This window comes from Mustela lutreola, chromosome 4 (genome assembly GCF_030435805.1).
Source record: "Mustela lutreola isolate mMusLut2 chromosome 4, mMusLut2.pri, whole genome shotgun sequence".
In the NCBI taxonomy this organism is placed as follows: Eukaryota; Metazoa; Chordata; class Mammalia; order Carnivora; family Mustelidae; genus Mustela; species Mustela lutreola.
This window is the reverse complement of record NC_081293.1, coordinates 85,000,237-85,015,630: the sequence shown is the minus strand read 5'-3', so window position 1 is coordinate 85,015,630 and position 15,394 is coordinate 85,000,237. Positions and strand designations below refer to the sequence as shown.

Here is a 15,394-nt window from a genome sequence, read left to right as displayed (position 1 = left end):
AATAGAAAATCAGAAACACTGTGCCTACCATTCAGAGCTGTTGCAGGAATCATCACGCACAGACTTCCAGCCTGCTCCTGGCTTGAGGTAGAGGCTTCGTGTTGTACACTGAAAGCAGTGGCTTGTGTTGGGCTAGATGAGCCATCCTGCTGGAAGAACGGACCTTATGCTTGGAGATGAGGTTTTCCTCTCTGACCTACCAACCTTGAGTATGTAGAGATCCAAGCCCAGGACCAGGGTGAGAATTTCTGAATTCTCAGATTCAACTCATGACTCACATGCAGTGAGGATCACGTAAGAGGTGTCTGCATCACAGAAATCCTGCAGATGATTCTCCTGTTCTCAGACACCTTCGCTTATGTTCTGGCCACATACTTATAGAAGTCATTTGCCACTGAAGAATTTCATCACCAGGCTCAGAAATAGAATTTTTCCCCTAATGTCAGGGCTCTCCAGAGGAACAGACCAGTAGAACGGTCTCAGGCAATTGCTGACAAGTCTGAAATCTGCTGGGCAGACTGGCAAGCTGAAGACTCAGGGAAGACTTACTGTTGCAATCTCAAGTCTGGAGGCAGAAGTCCTTCTTCTTTAGGAGCCTCAGGTTTTTTCTCTTAAGGACTTCAACTGATTAGATGAGGCCCACCCACATTATGATGGGTAATCTGCTTTCTTCAAAATCCACTGATTTAAATGTTATTTATATCTAAAAATACATTCACAGTGACACCTAAGCTAGTATTGGGGTACTATAGCCTATGCTGGGTCATATGTAAAATTAACCACTATACCTCTGTAGTATTTGTTTGAAATCCTTGTAGCTGAGTGAAGTTGACATGGCTATACAGAGGAATGAAGTATAAGAGATGAGGTATGGAGACTTACAGGGCAAAACTTCTTTCAAAATATAAGCTCCTCATTGACTGTAAGTTACTAGAAGGAAGGGGCCATGTTGGAATGGATCCTGATCTCCACTGCCAAGCCCAGGGCACATGAGAGATGCTTCATGAATAGTAAGTGTATCATGGACTCTGGATCCAAATGGCCTGGGCCCCCATTCCAGCTCTGCAATGGACTGGCTGTGTGATCTTGTTCCAGTTTTTTAACCTCTCTGTCCCTCGTTTTCATAAATGAAAATAGGAACAATATAGTGAAAACAATAACTGGTAAGAGGATTAAAAAAACTAATATTTGTAAAATGCTTACACCAATATCTAGGTGTTTGTTAATAGAATACAACTCTTCCCCAGCTGTGGACCACAGATGATAAATCATTGCTCATTCTGTTGCACCACCATCCTCAAAATTTGAGCCTGTTCCCGTTAAGCCCCTGATGGAAGGTCCTTGCATCCTCTGGTCCACAATCAAGAGTCTAAGGGTAGAACACACAGATGTTTGGTGCTGAGCACACCCACCTGCCCACACACAGCCCTGGTGCTGCTCACAAAACACAGCCATCCAGCCACGGAATTCTGCCCAGGACACAAGATCCTCACAAGCTGTAACTGCTCATAACCATCAGGAAGAACAGAACACAGGGCCTTCTGAAGATTTGCCTTTATCTTTACAAGGAATGTGGAATAAATGAGTTCTTCTACCTGGAAGGCCATTTTTCCTATCTTGAAGATGAGTGGGTTGTGTTGGACCCAGTGTATGGAGCTTCTCCTAAAAAGGCTGATTATGTAATTTGGTATTATTTTGCAATGGTGGTAAGGATAATGGTGCTGGCTTCCCCCATCAACATTAGATTCAACCCAATCTGGAAGCCAAAGGATGTGATGATGATGACAGCAGTGATGATATTAAAAATCCTCTTATTTCTAGTATTCTTAAACACTTTTGAGTAAGATGATAACAGAAGCACCAAGGACCCTTAGTCCTTAGATGCAAAAGGAAATTTAATCTGTAAAAGTATATAAGGAGCTCAAGTACTTTTAAAAGTGCCTCAACTTGATTTGAGTGATTCCTGAGTTTCTAATTCTTCCCAGAGACACTACTGAGTGACTGGCATGGCTGGCTGGAGGATCTTTGGTTGCGTGGCATGAAGGGAGTGGGGAGAGGGTGGCCACAACAGCGTCTCTCCATTATAGCACTTGGGGAAAACATCAGCTTTACACCACTGCTGGGCCTTCCAACATGGCACTGATTGTGGCAATGGGTTGGAGGACCCTGCTGGGCTGGGCAGGTTGTGGAATCACCTTCACAACTGCCTTAGCTCTCTCTCAGTTCTAAGCAACTCTAAGCTTTCACCACCTGATAACACCCCTCAATGGGACCCCTCAAATCCACTAGGATCGACTAGGAGCAATGGTGGCAGGTGTGGGGTATGGGTAGAGCCAGGGGTCTGCAGGTGCTGCCAATTCAAACCTCCCCCCCCACCCAGGGTGGAAGGATGAGAAACAATGGAATGGAGAACCCAGACTCTTCCACAATAGAATTCATTCTTCAAACCAAAACGTAGTGGGAGCAAAGCAGGTGAAGGCAGAGCTATTTTCATCAAAGCAAGGGGAGTGTGGAGTCCAGAGCTCTGCTTCTGTTTTCCTTGCTGGACCCGGGGTCAGCCACTTACCAGCTGACTATCCTCAGGCAAGGTAACTGGCCCCCAGAGCCTTCGTTCTTACTGGTAGAGCAAAGAGGCTTCAGAGGACTTGTTAAGAGGATTACGTAAACTGACGTACAGATGGCACCAAGCATAAATGAACCAGTACTGGCGAACCATTCCTTTCCCTCCTCTGACTTGTGGTAGGTGAAGGTGAAGAAGAAGCTAAGCTTTGTTCCCTGAAATTCTTCCAAGTCCCAGATGAAGCTCCAAGCCCATGGCTGCATAAACTATATGAGAGACTCCAGAAGCGCTGGGCTATTTGGGGCTGGGTCTGCCTTACACTGCAACCAAGACAGAACAGAACATGGTAACTGTCCCTCCTGGGGTCATTAAATAGGCCACCTGTTAATTCCATTGTCCTCCATCTCCAAGAGAACAGATGCATGATGAATCTCCATTCTTTCCCCGTGTTCTAAGATCCCTCCCCTGGTGGGCCCCGATGAGTAGTTCTGGAAGCTAAGAATGCAGACCTTGGTGGCCAATGCCTCTGCATTGCCTTCTGTAGCCACAGGCTCTGTAGTGGGCATGAAACTTGCTTCTCACTGCAATCAACCTTAGGCATTTTCCTTCTGTGCTTTGGGTCTTGAAGGAATACGACCACATACGCATTCATCACAAATGCATTTCCAAGTAATTGGTTCTTCTTTTATACCTTTTAAATCTTGGCCCAAAATGGAGCTTCTGAAATCTCCACCTCACTGAAGAGAATTCAGTAAATCTCAGGAGACACACTCTTTAGCACTTCCACCCCAATTATGGCTTTCCCCAAACCCACTTGTAGCTGCCTTCTTGTGATTGCTGAACCATCCATTTTGGATAATTTCCCAAATAACATTGTTATTTTTTAAATTAAAGGCTTTCTGAAGAAAAAACAAGTACAAACAATGAGCTCATTAACGTAGCTTGGTACACAACCAACACACTGGATACGAACAACACTTAGAATCACAAAAAGCAATCTGTTGGAGGATCCAGTGAGGTAAAAGGGTATATCCTTCAAGAGTTTTTTTTTTCTTTTACAATGGCAATACATCTTCAAAAAGCCTAAGGTTCATGCAAGATGTCTCAGAGAAAAACTGTTAAGAAATGCTAAAGAAGAGGGGTACCTGGGCAGCTCAGTTGACTGAGTGTCCAACTCCTCATCCTGACTCGGGTCTTGAACTCACAGTTGTGAGTTTTAGCCCCATGTTGGGCTCTGTGCTGGGTGTGGAGCCCATGTTAAAAAAAAAAATGCAACAGCAGAGTAGAACCGATGGAAACACATACCACATTCTGAAGAAAATTCATTATCATGTCAGTATCTCTATGATAATTAACATGATTGTGTCCATTATGTTAATTTCTAAACAATGTGACTTCAATAAAATTTCCACTTTTTTTAACTAAGTAAGCAGATTTTGAAGTTCACATAGCAAATGAAGCAAACAAGAATGGTCAGGAAAAGGAAAAAGAAAACAGAGCAAAGGGGGGAAAAGGGAAGAAGGAACAGCCATCCCACATATCAAAGCAAGTCATAAAGTCTCAACAAGGGTAACAGCACTATACCAGCTCACGGACAGACAGACCAGTCAGTGGAATAAACTAGAAAGAGACCCAGTTCTGGTCAGTAAATTACAAAGGTAGTATGTCTAATCATTGGGGAATGGGTCAATAAATGCTATCAAAACAACTGAAAAAGAGTCAAGCACACCATACCATACTTCCTATTATGTCTCAGCATTAACTCCAGATGAATCAAAGATGAAATTAAAATGAAACCATAATAGTACTAGAAGGAAACACGGCAAGTTCCTGTAGAACCCTGGAGTATGGAGAGCCTTTCTTTTGTATCCGGAATCCATTAAAAAAAAAAGTTTACAGTATCCTACCACCTAATTTTTGTAAATCTTATACATACACACAAGGTAAGAAAAATCAAAAGACAACAAGTTGGGCATAAATATTTGCAAGTCGTATCACAGAGAGCTAACCCTTCCTCGATAGGAAAAGAGCTCCTGGAAATGATTAAGGAAAAAGAGCCAACAAGACGATCTTTATTTAGATGCAAGAGGAGACACAGAGGGAGCTCAGAGAAAAGGAAAGGCAAAGTGGCTCCTTACACGAATGGAATGATGTTCAGTCTCACTTTAAAGAAGAATGCAGATGAAAACCACCATCAGGGGCGCCGGTCTGGCTCGGTCGGTTAGACGACTGACTCTTGGTTTCGGATGAGGTCGTGATTTCAGAGTCCTGCGATGGAACCCTCAGTACAGGGTCTGCTTGAAAGATTCTTTCCCTCTGCCCCTCCCCTCACTCATGAGCACTCTTTCATATAAATGCATAAATAAACCTTAAAAAAGAAAACTGCTGTGAAATGTCCATGCAGTGAGGCTGTGGGGAACAAGCATCCCTCCTCGATGACCAGGAGCTGTGTATATGGTACAACCCCTTTCAGAGTACCTGGAAAGCCTTATAAATATCACAAACACACTTGCTTTTGACCCAACCATCCTACTTACGGGAATTTATCCTACAGACATACCTGCACATGCAGGAAATGTCCTTGGGGGTGGGGAGGGTGGGGGTGTTGTTTGTGGTAGCCAAAGATTGGAAGCAACCCAAGGGTCCATCAATAGGAAACTAGTTAAATAAATTTATAGCGTATCCGTAAATAGGACACTATAAAGCTGTAAATATGAATGAAGACACTATTTGGGCACTGACTGGAAAGATCGCCAAGATATTCAATAAAGTGAAGAGAACAAAGTCCAAAGCCATTTGCGTAGAACGCTGACTTTGTCAGGCTTGCCACGAGAGCATCCCACCATCCACATCCAATGTGCATTTCTCCTTCCTTAAGCGAGACTGGGGATCCTTCCAATCTTACATGAGCCATTCACATTTCCTTTTCTGTAAAGGGGGGAAGAAAAAGAAAAAACTACACACACACACACAGAAGCACCATAAAAATGCCCAAGAAACTACCCTCAGTGTTCACTTGGGTTGGGTTGATGGGAGCAGGGGTAGAAGACAAGCTTTTCACGGTTTCGATTCTTGTACCAAGGAAATGAATTATCCATTCAAATTTAAACGCAAACTAAATGAAGTCTTTCCCTACCAATTCTTCAGGCTCCCTCTAAGCCTCTTTCTACATTGGACTTTGGAGGACGGGGCAAGGTCAAGGGTGAACGGGCAGCTGGGGATGCCCCACAAGACCCATCAGGATCACCCCATGTGAACGGACTCCTGCGCGTTTGTAAAAGATGAAGTCAGCGGCGGGGCTATTTTTGCCACAAGAGGAACCCACGCCTGCTTTGGAAAGAAATGGGCCACCGAGTCAGGGCATCTAGGCAGAGTAATTGTGACCACGGATGGCACATTTCGGCCGCCAGCCCGGGCAAGAGAAGGCTCCCGACCCCAGAATGTTTCTGCTCCAGCCTCCCGTGCTGCAGCTGGACCCCGACTGACCCGACTTCCCTGCGGGGTTTAGAGCTTTACCCGGATTACAGATGTGCAACTGCTCTTAGGTTTGGCTCAGTAACCTGCATTTCTCTTAGAGCATAGCCTGTCACCCCCCCACCCCCCACCTCTAAATATTTCCCAGCCTAAGGGACCCAGGACCACAACTTTGTTTTACCTTCCTCTGCGGAAGGGCAAGACCTGGCCGTGTCTGTGCAGGACAAGCCAGCGCATCTGATGGATGCGGAGGGAAGAAAGCAAACGTGTGTCTCCAAAGCGCTGGTCCCCGCGGGCCTGGGCACTGGCAGCTCCCCCTTTGCTGCCTCTGATTCTGTGAGCTCAGAGCACAGCACACTGGAAGTCAGCAGAGCAGCTGCCCCAGGAAAGAATGTGCTCGTTCCCCCGTTGGGACTTCAAGGGCAAGGGCTGAGGGGTGTGCCGGTGCTGGGAGAGGGGGAGATACCAGTTTCTCCAGTTCCTACCAGTCTGAACGCGGTCTGCGTGAACAAGCTGGTTTGGCTCAGGGAGGCCCCCGTCCCCAAGCTTTGGCAGCGGGCTGGAGAGAACGCATTTGTTCTGTCGCTAAGGGAGAAGACAGATGTATTCCCCTCCCCCCCCCCCCCCCGGTGCCGTGAGGGCCGTGTGAGGGTCTTGGCCCAAAGGGGGCAGGAGACATGGCTACTGGCCACCCAGGAGGGGTCCTGGGGACAGAGGGCTTGAGGCTGGGCTGCCGTCTGCCTGGGCATCAAGCAGAGCCACGGCCCTCTGGCCCCTCCACGGCCCTCCACCGCCCGTAGCAGCCCTCCATGTCCACAGTGCCCCCCGGTTTCTACGAGGCCACTTCGACTCCGTAATTAAAAACTGCAGAGGAAGGAGGACTTCCTCTGCAGGAAGGGGGCCTGGTTCACAAGCTCAGTGACAGAAAGGGGATGCCGGGTTCCCTGGGGCCTGTGACTCATCCGCCCTTCGGAGAGGATGGGGCACGGCGCTGTGTTTTCCCTGCTCTCCGCCAAAGTGCTAAGGAACCAGGGACTGTCAGTCAAAGCAAATGGGCCACTGCTGTCCGGCGTAGCCAGGCCACACACCAAGAGTCCCTGGGCAGGTCAGTCAAGGTCAGGACCTTCCTCCCGCCAGCCCAGGGACGTTCCACACAAGGAAGCACAGGACTGGGTGCTCCAAAGAACTTGTCAGAGTGTGGCCCACCGGCCGGGGAGGGCCTCACCCTCTGATCCTCATCTGAGCCATCTGGCTGGGACTGGGTGACTCCTGGGACCGGCAGTTCATCTCCTCCCCGAGGGCCGTGGTGTGTCTCAGCATCTATGACGCCCTTCTTCATGACACAGGTCTCACAGTGGCCCTCCCACCGGTGGCAAACCTTAGCTCCTGAGAGGGCACAAGAGGGCCCATGGATGATTTCCAGACTATGACACGCCTGGGGGCCTCCCCGTCAGAGATAGCATCCTCAGCGCTCTCCCGGCCCCCCTCACTTGTCATCAGCTCCCCCATTCACCCCACAGCCGCTCCCGTTTTCCCACACCCCTCTGAAAGTGGGAGCCCCACGGTGCCATCCCCTCCTCAGGGTTCTCTGAGCAGGGCAGAAGCTGTGAGAGTGTGGCCCCTCAATCCCCCGTTGCCTGGACATGTGCCAAGCTCTGGGCTCTCCAAGCTCTTCAAGTCAGGTTTCTAGTGTCAGAGGTCTCTGCCAACCCCCAGACAGAACACGTCAGACCCAGATTCTCTGGCTTAAAACTCAGAGTTCTTGGTCCCTCATAGTGCCTGTGAGACCAGGTCTTTGTGAGTCTCAGGTGGCCTCCTGCAGCCTCGGGAATCACAGGGGGAAGTGAAGCTTTGCGGGGAGGAGGAGGCGTGGAGCGTTCTGGAAGCCCGCCGGCTAACGTGTGTCCTCCTGCCAAGTTGCCGGCTGACTTCACCACACGCTCCATGTCTGTCCCCAGGCCCAGGGACCTCGGGAAGGAGTCCTCCGGCTCCCACACTGCACCAGTGTGCAATGAGCTCTGGGGCCTGGACTCCTACGGTGACCCAAACAGCAGGAACACAAGGGACAAAACGTCCCCCAGCAGCCTGAGACAGCAGACAGGCCAGGATGTTGGAAGGAAACACTGGAAGATGGAACCTGTACCTGAGTCCAGACTGACTCGTAAGGCCCTGCATGCCTGCCACAGACAGATGAGTTCTCCATCGCCATGTAACACAGGAGCCCAAACTGAGCAGCTTAAAACAGGGAAACCATTGCTTAGCTACATTTTCTGTGGGGTCAAGAACCCAGGAGCGACTCAGATGGATGCTTCTGCTTAAGGGTTTCTCTCCTGAGATTATCACTAAAATGTCAGCAGAGGTGACAGGCCCCTGAATGCTTGACCGGGACGGGAGTGTCTGCCTCTACAATGGCCCCACTGTCACACACTGGCAAGTCACTTCCGGCAGGAGACGACCTTGGTCCTTACTACAGGGACCCGTCCGTGAATCTGTCCGCAAGCATCCTCTTGGGACAGCTGGCTTCCCAGAGGGACTTAGCTAAGAGAACCAGGCAGAGGAAGCCTCAGTATCTTGTAGGACCTAGCTTCAGAGGTCACACTTGAGCATTCCCATAATCTTCTGTGGGCCACACGGGTCAGTCCCGTTCAGTGTGGGAAGGCGCGACCACCAGCAGGAGGCAGGACTCTGGGGGGTTGCAGCCAGCGAGCCTGACCGGCCGGAATGGTCTGACAGACAGCCAGCATTTGCATCATCCAAGGCCTCTCCACATCTCTACTCCCACATCCCTTTGGGTTTCTTTCTATAAGAGCACATGGGGGATCAAGCATGTGTCAAGGGACACCCAAGCCTGCTCCACAGGGGGTGGACGGATTCCAACTCCCCCAGAATAAGGGGGCACGTGCTCGGTCCTGCCACAGAGCCACCTCCGCCACAAAGACAGGGCAGAGGCTGCATCCCGCCCACCCTCACCCTGCCCTCCACCGAGGGCCTGCAGAAGCACGTGAGCGTCATACAACAGTAGCCAACTGTCCGGGGAGAGGGACAACTTGGGGTGCGATGCTGAATGCTCTCACATGTGTTGTCTCTCCACACAGCCCCTGGACTTGGTCTTAAATTCTTGCAGCGCGGGGGACACTGGAAGAAATGGTACAAATGAAACTCAGGGCTGTGGTTCTGAGAAGAAAGCAAGAATTACCTGTGTTCAGTGTAAGCTGGTACTCTCGGGGGAGCGGGCTGCCCCCTCTTCCCATCAGGGGACAGGCAGCCATGGAGCAGATCACATCAACACTAGGAAGATAGCGAGAGACACCTCGGTGTGGACACGGCGAATCTCAAGGTCCTTCCGAGCACAGCAGAGGCCCAGACGGCAGAGCAAAGGCCTCCGAGGGGCAGCTGCCGTGCAAACTCTCTGCCACCAAGGAAAGTCCTCCTGGGACATTTACCCTCCAGAGAAAGGGAGGGCCTGGGTTCTAGAAGTTTCAGTGGGCCTTCAAGCCAGAGCCTGCTCTTAGTGGGGGACACTGCCAGTCACAGAACACAGACCCCTCCACGGCCGGGGAGACGCAGCTTGCCACGGCCACTGTCCAAACTGGTATCAGGTCCAGAAACAGCCACAGAACGCTGATCTAGAGCTGCCTCGGTTTCTCTCCTGCAGAGAAAAAAAAAAGGTGAAAAACAGTGTTTTCAAGCCCGAGAGGCCAGTGCCCCTGGGACCAGCAGGCTATCCCAGGGCAAATTCGGCCACACCAGCGCTGTTATGCATCTCAAGGCACCACACAAAATGGTCCACACCACTCACACCAAAAATTTTTACTTTACTCCCCCTAAATTTGAAACTAGTGTGCTATGATGGGAAGAGTTTTGAGCCAAGAGTGCGAACGTCTGGTTCGGTCCCCCTTCGGCCGCTGAGGGGCTCCGTGACCTCAGTCAAGTCTCTGAGCTTCAAATTTCTTGACCGCACGGACGGGATGGTGTCAGCCAGCTTACATGTCCGCATTTGCATAAGTTGCTGCAATCTATATTTTTTATGTCACTCTTAGTTATTCTTGTCACCCTGGGCTCTGAGGAGGGCAGCGGTTCCCGGCCCACACATAATGCAGGCCTGGGCAGCGCCATCTTGAGCCCGTACGGGGGGGGGGGGGGCTCAGCCCTGGGAGCCCGGCTGAGCACATGAACGACTTAGCAACAGCTCATGTGTTGAGGGGGCAGAAAGGGACACCAGGCACCGTCGATGCAAATGCCCCCCACCCCTCCCTGCCTCCATCGTGGACGTGGAATCCAGGGCCAGACAGCCGAGCCTCTCTTTACCACCGTGTCCTGCTCCGGGTTCCGGAAGGCAGCCCAGTGAGCCAAAGAACAGGGTGCCGGCACTGCCAGGTGTGTTGGTACTTCCCCTGGAGGAAGACAATAGCTTCTCATTTCTGGCACTTTGTATTAATTCTTAAGCCTAAATCTCACGGCTGGCTCGCCCGACACGCTGGGGCCTTCCTTCCTGCTGGCGCCTGTCTGCCTGCCCGGCTCACCAGGGCTGCACCTGCACCAGCTGCCCGCGGGCTGATCTGGCCCTTCTCCTCACTCTCGGCCTCCCTGCTGCATCAGACAGCAGGCCTCACCCCCAGCGCCCCCAGGGCAGGCCCCACTAGATCCCCCTCTGGCCCCTGTCCTCTGCCCAATCCGCTCCTCCTCTGTCAGCTTCGAACCCCTGAAATGTTCCCTATTCCGGTCCTCCATCCTCTGTGCCACCCAAAAACTGAGAAGCCCCCGCCGCGTCTCTGCAGACAACTCCCCAATCAGGGGACCAGGCCTGATATGGCTCCCCAGCGGCCCCGTCTCCTGGAGTCCGAACACCAGCACACTCTCCCCTCCAAACCCGCAAACCAGCTCGTCCCACACCGGCAAGGACACTTTCTCGTGCTTCACCTCCCCCAGCACCTCAAAGTCATCTTACACCCCTCTGCCCGCCCCCCCAACCCCACATCCAATCACTATGAGCTCCTGCAGGGGCGCCTTTCCTAATGGCTCTCATAATTACTTCTTTCTTCCCATCCCGTCAGGAGGAACCTCCAGGAATACTCCTACCTACCACCTTCCTGTCATCACGACGCTCTCCCTGCACTAGTTTATTATTCAGGGGAGCCCAGCATTCAGAGGCCTGGACGATGACCCCGGCCCGCTTTTCCATGCTTACTTACCCTTCCTTGAACTCCCCACCTCCACCCGACTACCTGCTCACGTGTGGTTTCGAACCTGATTTATAAGTGACCACTTCTTGTATTCCTTTGCCTCAAGAACTAATAACAGGAGCCCACGTTTCCATGGCAAGTCCGTGTTTCAGGCACTGCTGTAACCACTATCCACACACCACGTTGTGGAATCCTCACACCAACGCTAGGAAGCACAGAGACGTTAGGTAAGTTGTCCGAGGCCACCCAGCCAGCGAGTGGTGGAGTCAGCGTTCAACCCTGTGCCGTCTCTGGCTCCAGGGCCACAGAACCAAGAGACCCACACCGACAAACACACCTGCCTGCGCAGAGGTGTGCCTCTACCCTTACAGTTCAGTATTTTAGCATTAACCAAGACCGGCATGGTGTTAAAGTGGATTTTAAAGTGTAATTCCTAGAGGAAAGAAAGTTTTCCCACTGACCTTCAGGCCCAGGAGAGGATGATGAAACGGTAAGTCATCCTGCCATTAAAATTAAGTCCAATCACCCCTAATGGAATGTCACCTCCAAGATAGCCATTAACGCCACCCGCCTTGCACACGGATCGGGGGGTCTGCATATATCACCATTACCTTGTTTAACCATTAGCCATTTGTCCAAGCGGGGAGACCTGAGGAGACACTGAGGGACACTGGGACCCGCACAGTACCCAGCGGCGAGGAGCCTGCTGCTTTTTCCATGCGACAGAGGCTGGTGGGGACAGCCGGGAAACACGGGCCTGACTCAAACGCGGAGTTCTTGCCTTCAAGGGGAAATCAGGCTCCGGGAATTCGCAGGCACAATGAGAGAAGGTGGTCATTTTTATCCCATTTTGCAGAGGAGACCAACAAGATTCGGGGATGTGAAGGGAGGGGGTAGAAGTAATTGGGGTGCGGGGAGAGGGCTGGAGAGGGCCGTCGGCCTCACCGCACCCTGCGGGTCCTCGGGCCCCTACGCAGGAGGCATTTGTGATGTCTATACTCGGCCCCGTAAAGCAGACAGCATGATGCCCATTGCGAGAAGGGAAACCGAGGGCCTGGCCTCTTCCCCTGAGCGCACAGTGCCCTTCGCGTGCCACATTGCCACAGCAGCCAGTCCTCTCTCCCCCGGAACCCCCTGCGCCTGCCACAGCAGGAACGACCAACCACCCCAGCGCCAGCCCCCTCGGCTATGGACCCGAAGTCCCGTCCTGGGGTCCAGCCCTGCCCTCATGGTCTCCCCCTTGGCTTTGCTGGTCTTCAGAGGCCTCCCCCACTGCCCCGCTGGGTACTCTTTGTCCCCTCAGCACATGGCTCCACAAATCCCCCAACATGCCCAGCGCCATCCACTTCCCTGCTTGGACCCACTCCCTCGGCACCACCTGGCCGGACCCTAGCGCCTCATCTGCCTGCCCCATGGGTCGTGCCCGGCGCTTTCAGCCGAGCCACTCTCTGACTGTCGTCCCTGGGCTATGTGGGCACCCGCACGCCCCCCAGCAGACGAGATGATACTCTCGCCACTGATGCCCAGGCAAGTCGGCTTTGGATATGGGCCTTGTTTTGCACACTCTGGGCTAGGTTTTGACCTGCCTCTGCAGGTGGAGGCTTGCCCCCTGCTTTGATTCCCCTGGAAGCACCTTCAGGAACCTGCGGCGTCACTGAATTCACAGATGGGTTTCAGACTTTAGTTAATTTCTGGAGCCTTCTTCTCCCGAACTGTGTGCTTTTCTGTGTCCAGTCTAGCAGAGGGATCTGGTGCAGCAGGAGCAGCCCATCTCCTCGGGGGCTCTGGGACCCCCTTCATACCAGCGAGGGTTTCCTGGGCAGGGAAGCAGGCAGAAGCCCCGTCCTGGTTGACCCACAGGTTCCCTAACAGTTCAGCTGGGGCCCCCTCTGCTGCCCTCGAAGATAGGCCAACACCCTGTCCTCTTCTCAGATAAGTCAGGCCAAGGCAAGAGGCAACCTCGATTTCAAGCAAAGGTCCCTACGTGAGGAGTTAACCTTCATGAGGTGGTTATTGGTGCCAAGCACTGTTTTGAGGATTTTTAGCTGGGTTAACCCCTTGAACCTTTCCTGTGAGGAAGGTACCATTATTTCCCCATTCACGACGAGGAAAGCTGAGGAAAAGGAGCTAAGTAACTTGCCCAGAGTGAGTAATTTGCTGGATGCTGGGTTCAAACCCAGACGGTCTGACCTGAGAGCTCGGTCTTGGGCATCCGCTCTCATGTGTGAAATGTAATCATGGTGCTGAGGGAAGAGGAGACTTCGGGGTCAGAATGCTAATTTTCCTCCTTATTCTGTAACACTGGCAAGTTATTTAACCTGTCAGAATTTTGGTTCCCTCACAGGTGAAAACTGGGCTAATAACCACTGTGTGACTATATCAGGTAGGGCTCATTAACGAAAATTAAACAGAACAGCTTTTGGAAGTGTCTAGAATAGTGTGTGGTGGGTGTGGGTCACTGTTAGTTCCCTTACTTCCTCTCAGAGAGTCTTCAAAGTGCTTGCTGCCATGGTGATCACCTCAGGGCCAAGTACCTCAGGGTCAAGAGGTTTTTTAACAGCTCATTGAACTGTTCTAGAAGAACACTTCTGAGTTTCCAGAGACTTTTTTTTAAAAAATCATCTGACAAGAAAAAGAAAAGAAAAATCTTGGTTTTCCCTAAGATTGGGTCTAGATTAACTGCATTTCTGATCATTTCACATATATATATAATAAAACACGATGGTTCTCATATAATATATAAACCACCAAATAACCCTGTTTGGTCAGTGGTCTGGTGTTTCTAGCTTGTCAGGAAGCCAGCATAAAACAGTCTGTGTCTACTTCAGGAAGAGAAACTTTCTCTGAGATAAGGCTTGTTGCCCTTGGTGCCCAGTCCTGAGGACCACAGGGGTGTTGTGAACAGGCCGTAGATGATTCTACTCACATGTAGACCAGGCCTGATGGCTCCTTCTGGAATGCAGCAACTGTGTGCTCCCTGAACCGGGCCTGGATCTTCTATGACTAGCACAAACGAGACTTTTAGAGTTACTTCATGGAGGAATGAGTGTCCACATGGGCATAGAGTAAAGTTGGGACGCTGACCTGCTTCTCAGAGAATCTGCGGACATAATTCTAATTCTCTTCCTCCCCTTGGACAAATCTTTTAACCTCTCCAAGGCCTATTTTTTTTTTAATCATGTGAGAAGTTTAAATGACATTACAAATGTCTCTGAAAATACAGGGTAAAAAAAAAAAAAATACCGAGTAAATACAATTTCCCTTTCCATATATTATTCTGTATCCCTGGACTATGTCTGCAATGTTCTTCCCTCTTCACCTTCTCCCTGCAAATTCCTATGCATCCTTCAAGGCTCAGTTGAGAAGCTGCGTCCTCCAGGAAGCCCTCTGGTACACCAGCAGTCTGACATGGCTGTCCAACCTTCCTTCTTCTATAGCTGGTAAAACGGGCCTTGGCCCCCTGTGGACTCCCAGAACCCACACAGGCAAGGCCTGGCAGGTGGTAGACTTGCCAAAGAAAAAAAAACAAAACAAACCAAAAAACCCAGCTTGTCGAACCAATGAATCATAGAGCTGAATTCCATGATCCAAGCCATATTTTCTCATTCACTCTCAATACAGCATATGTATTACACCTCTAGAAATAAATAAGTCAAAGGTTGTGAGATCAGGGAATTGGGTCAGAAATCAAGGAGAGGGGTAGGACAAGCCACCACCCAAACACGCCAGGCCCTCGCTCCGGGCAACCTCACTCAATGACAGAGCAACACGGGGAGGTCAAGGGATAACCTTTCTGTCCCTTGCCAAGCTGTAAAAATTGACGGCAAGAAGTCATGCCCTAATTTCTCTCCTCAGATCATGCCAGCTTATGGAATTTAACCACACGGATGTTGATAAACCCCAGAGCAAGGTTGGAGGACGAAGTCAACGTCTGGCATCAGCCAGTCTCTGGATGGATCCCCAAAACTGCAGAGTCACGCTGAGTCTACAAGGTCATCTGATCTGCCCTCCCTCTGGGTACAAACCCCTCTGGAGCCAAAGATCACTCCCAGCCATGGGGGTTCCAAAATCCGAAGACTTTGAAGTTTCAAGTGGCAAAGAGAAAATTCACTCGAGGCGGTGATGTGTTGGAACATCGATGGGACGCTTACTATGCACAAAGCACCGCGTCGGACGT

General features: G+C 51.0%; 1 long non-coding RNA gene across 1 annotated transcript; it reads right to left on the bottom strand.

The window, feature by feature from the left end:
* Window positions 1-4,616: 4,616 nt before the first annotated feature.
* Window positions 4,617-6,629, bottom strand: LOC131829062 (uncharacterized). Its single transcript, XR_009352701.1, has 2 exons — window positions 6,216-6,629; window positions 4,617-5,488 (listed from the first exon to the last, which is right to left on the bottom strand). It is a non-coding gene; the product is annotated as an uncharacterized LOC131829062 (long non-coding RNA).
* Window positions 6,630-15,394: the final 8,765 nt, after the last annotated feature.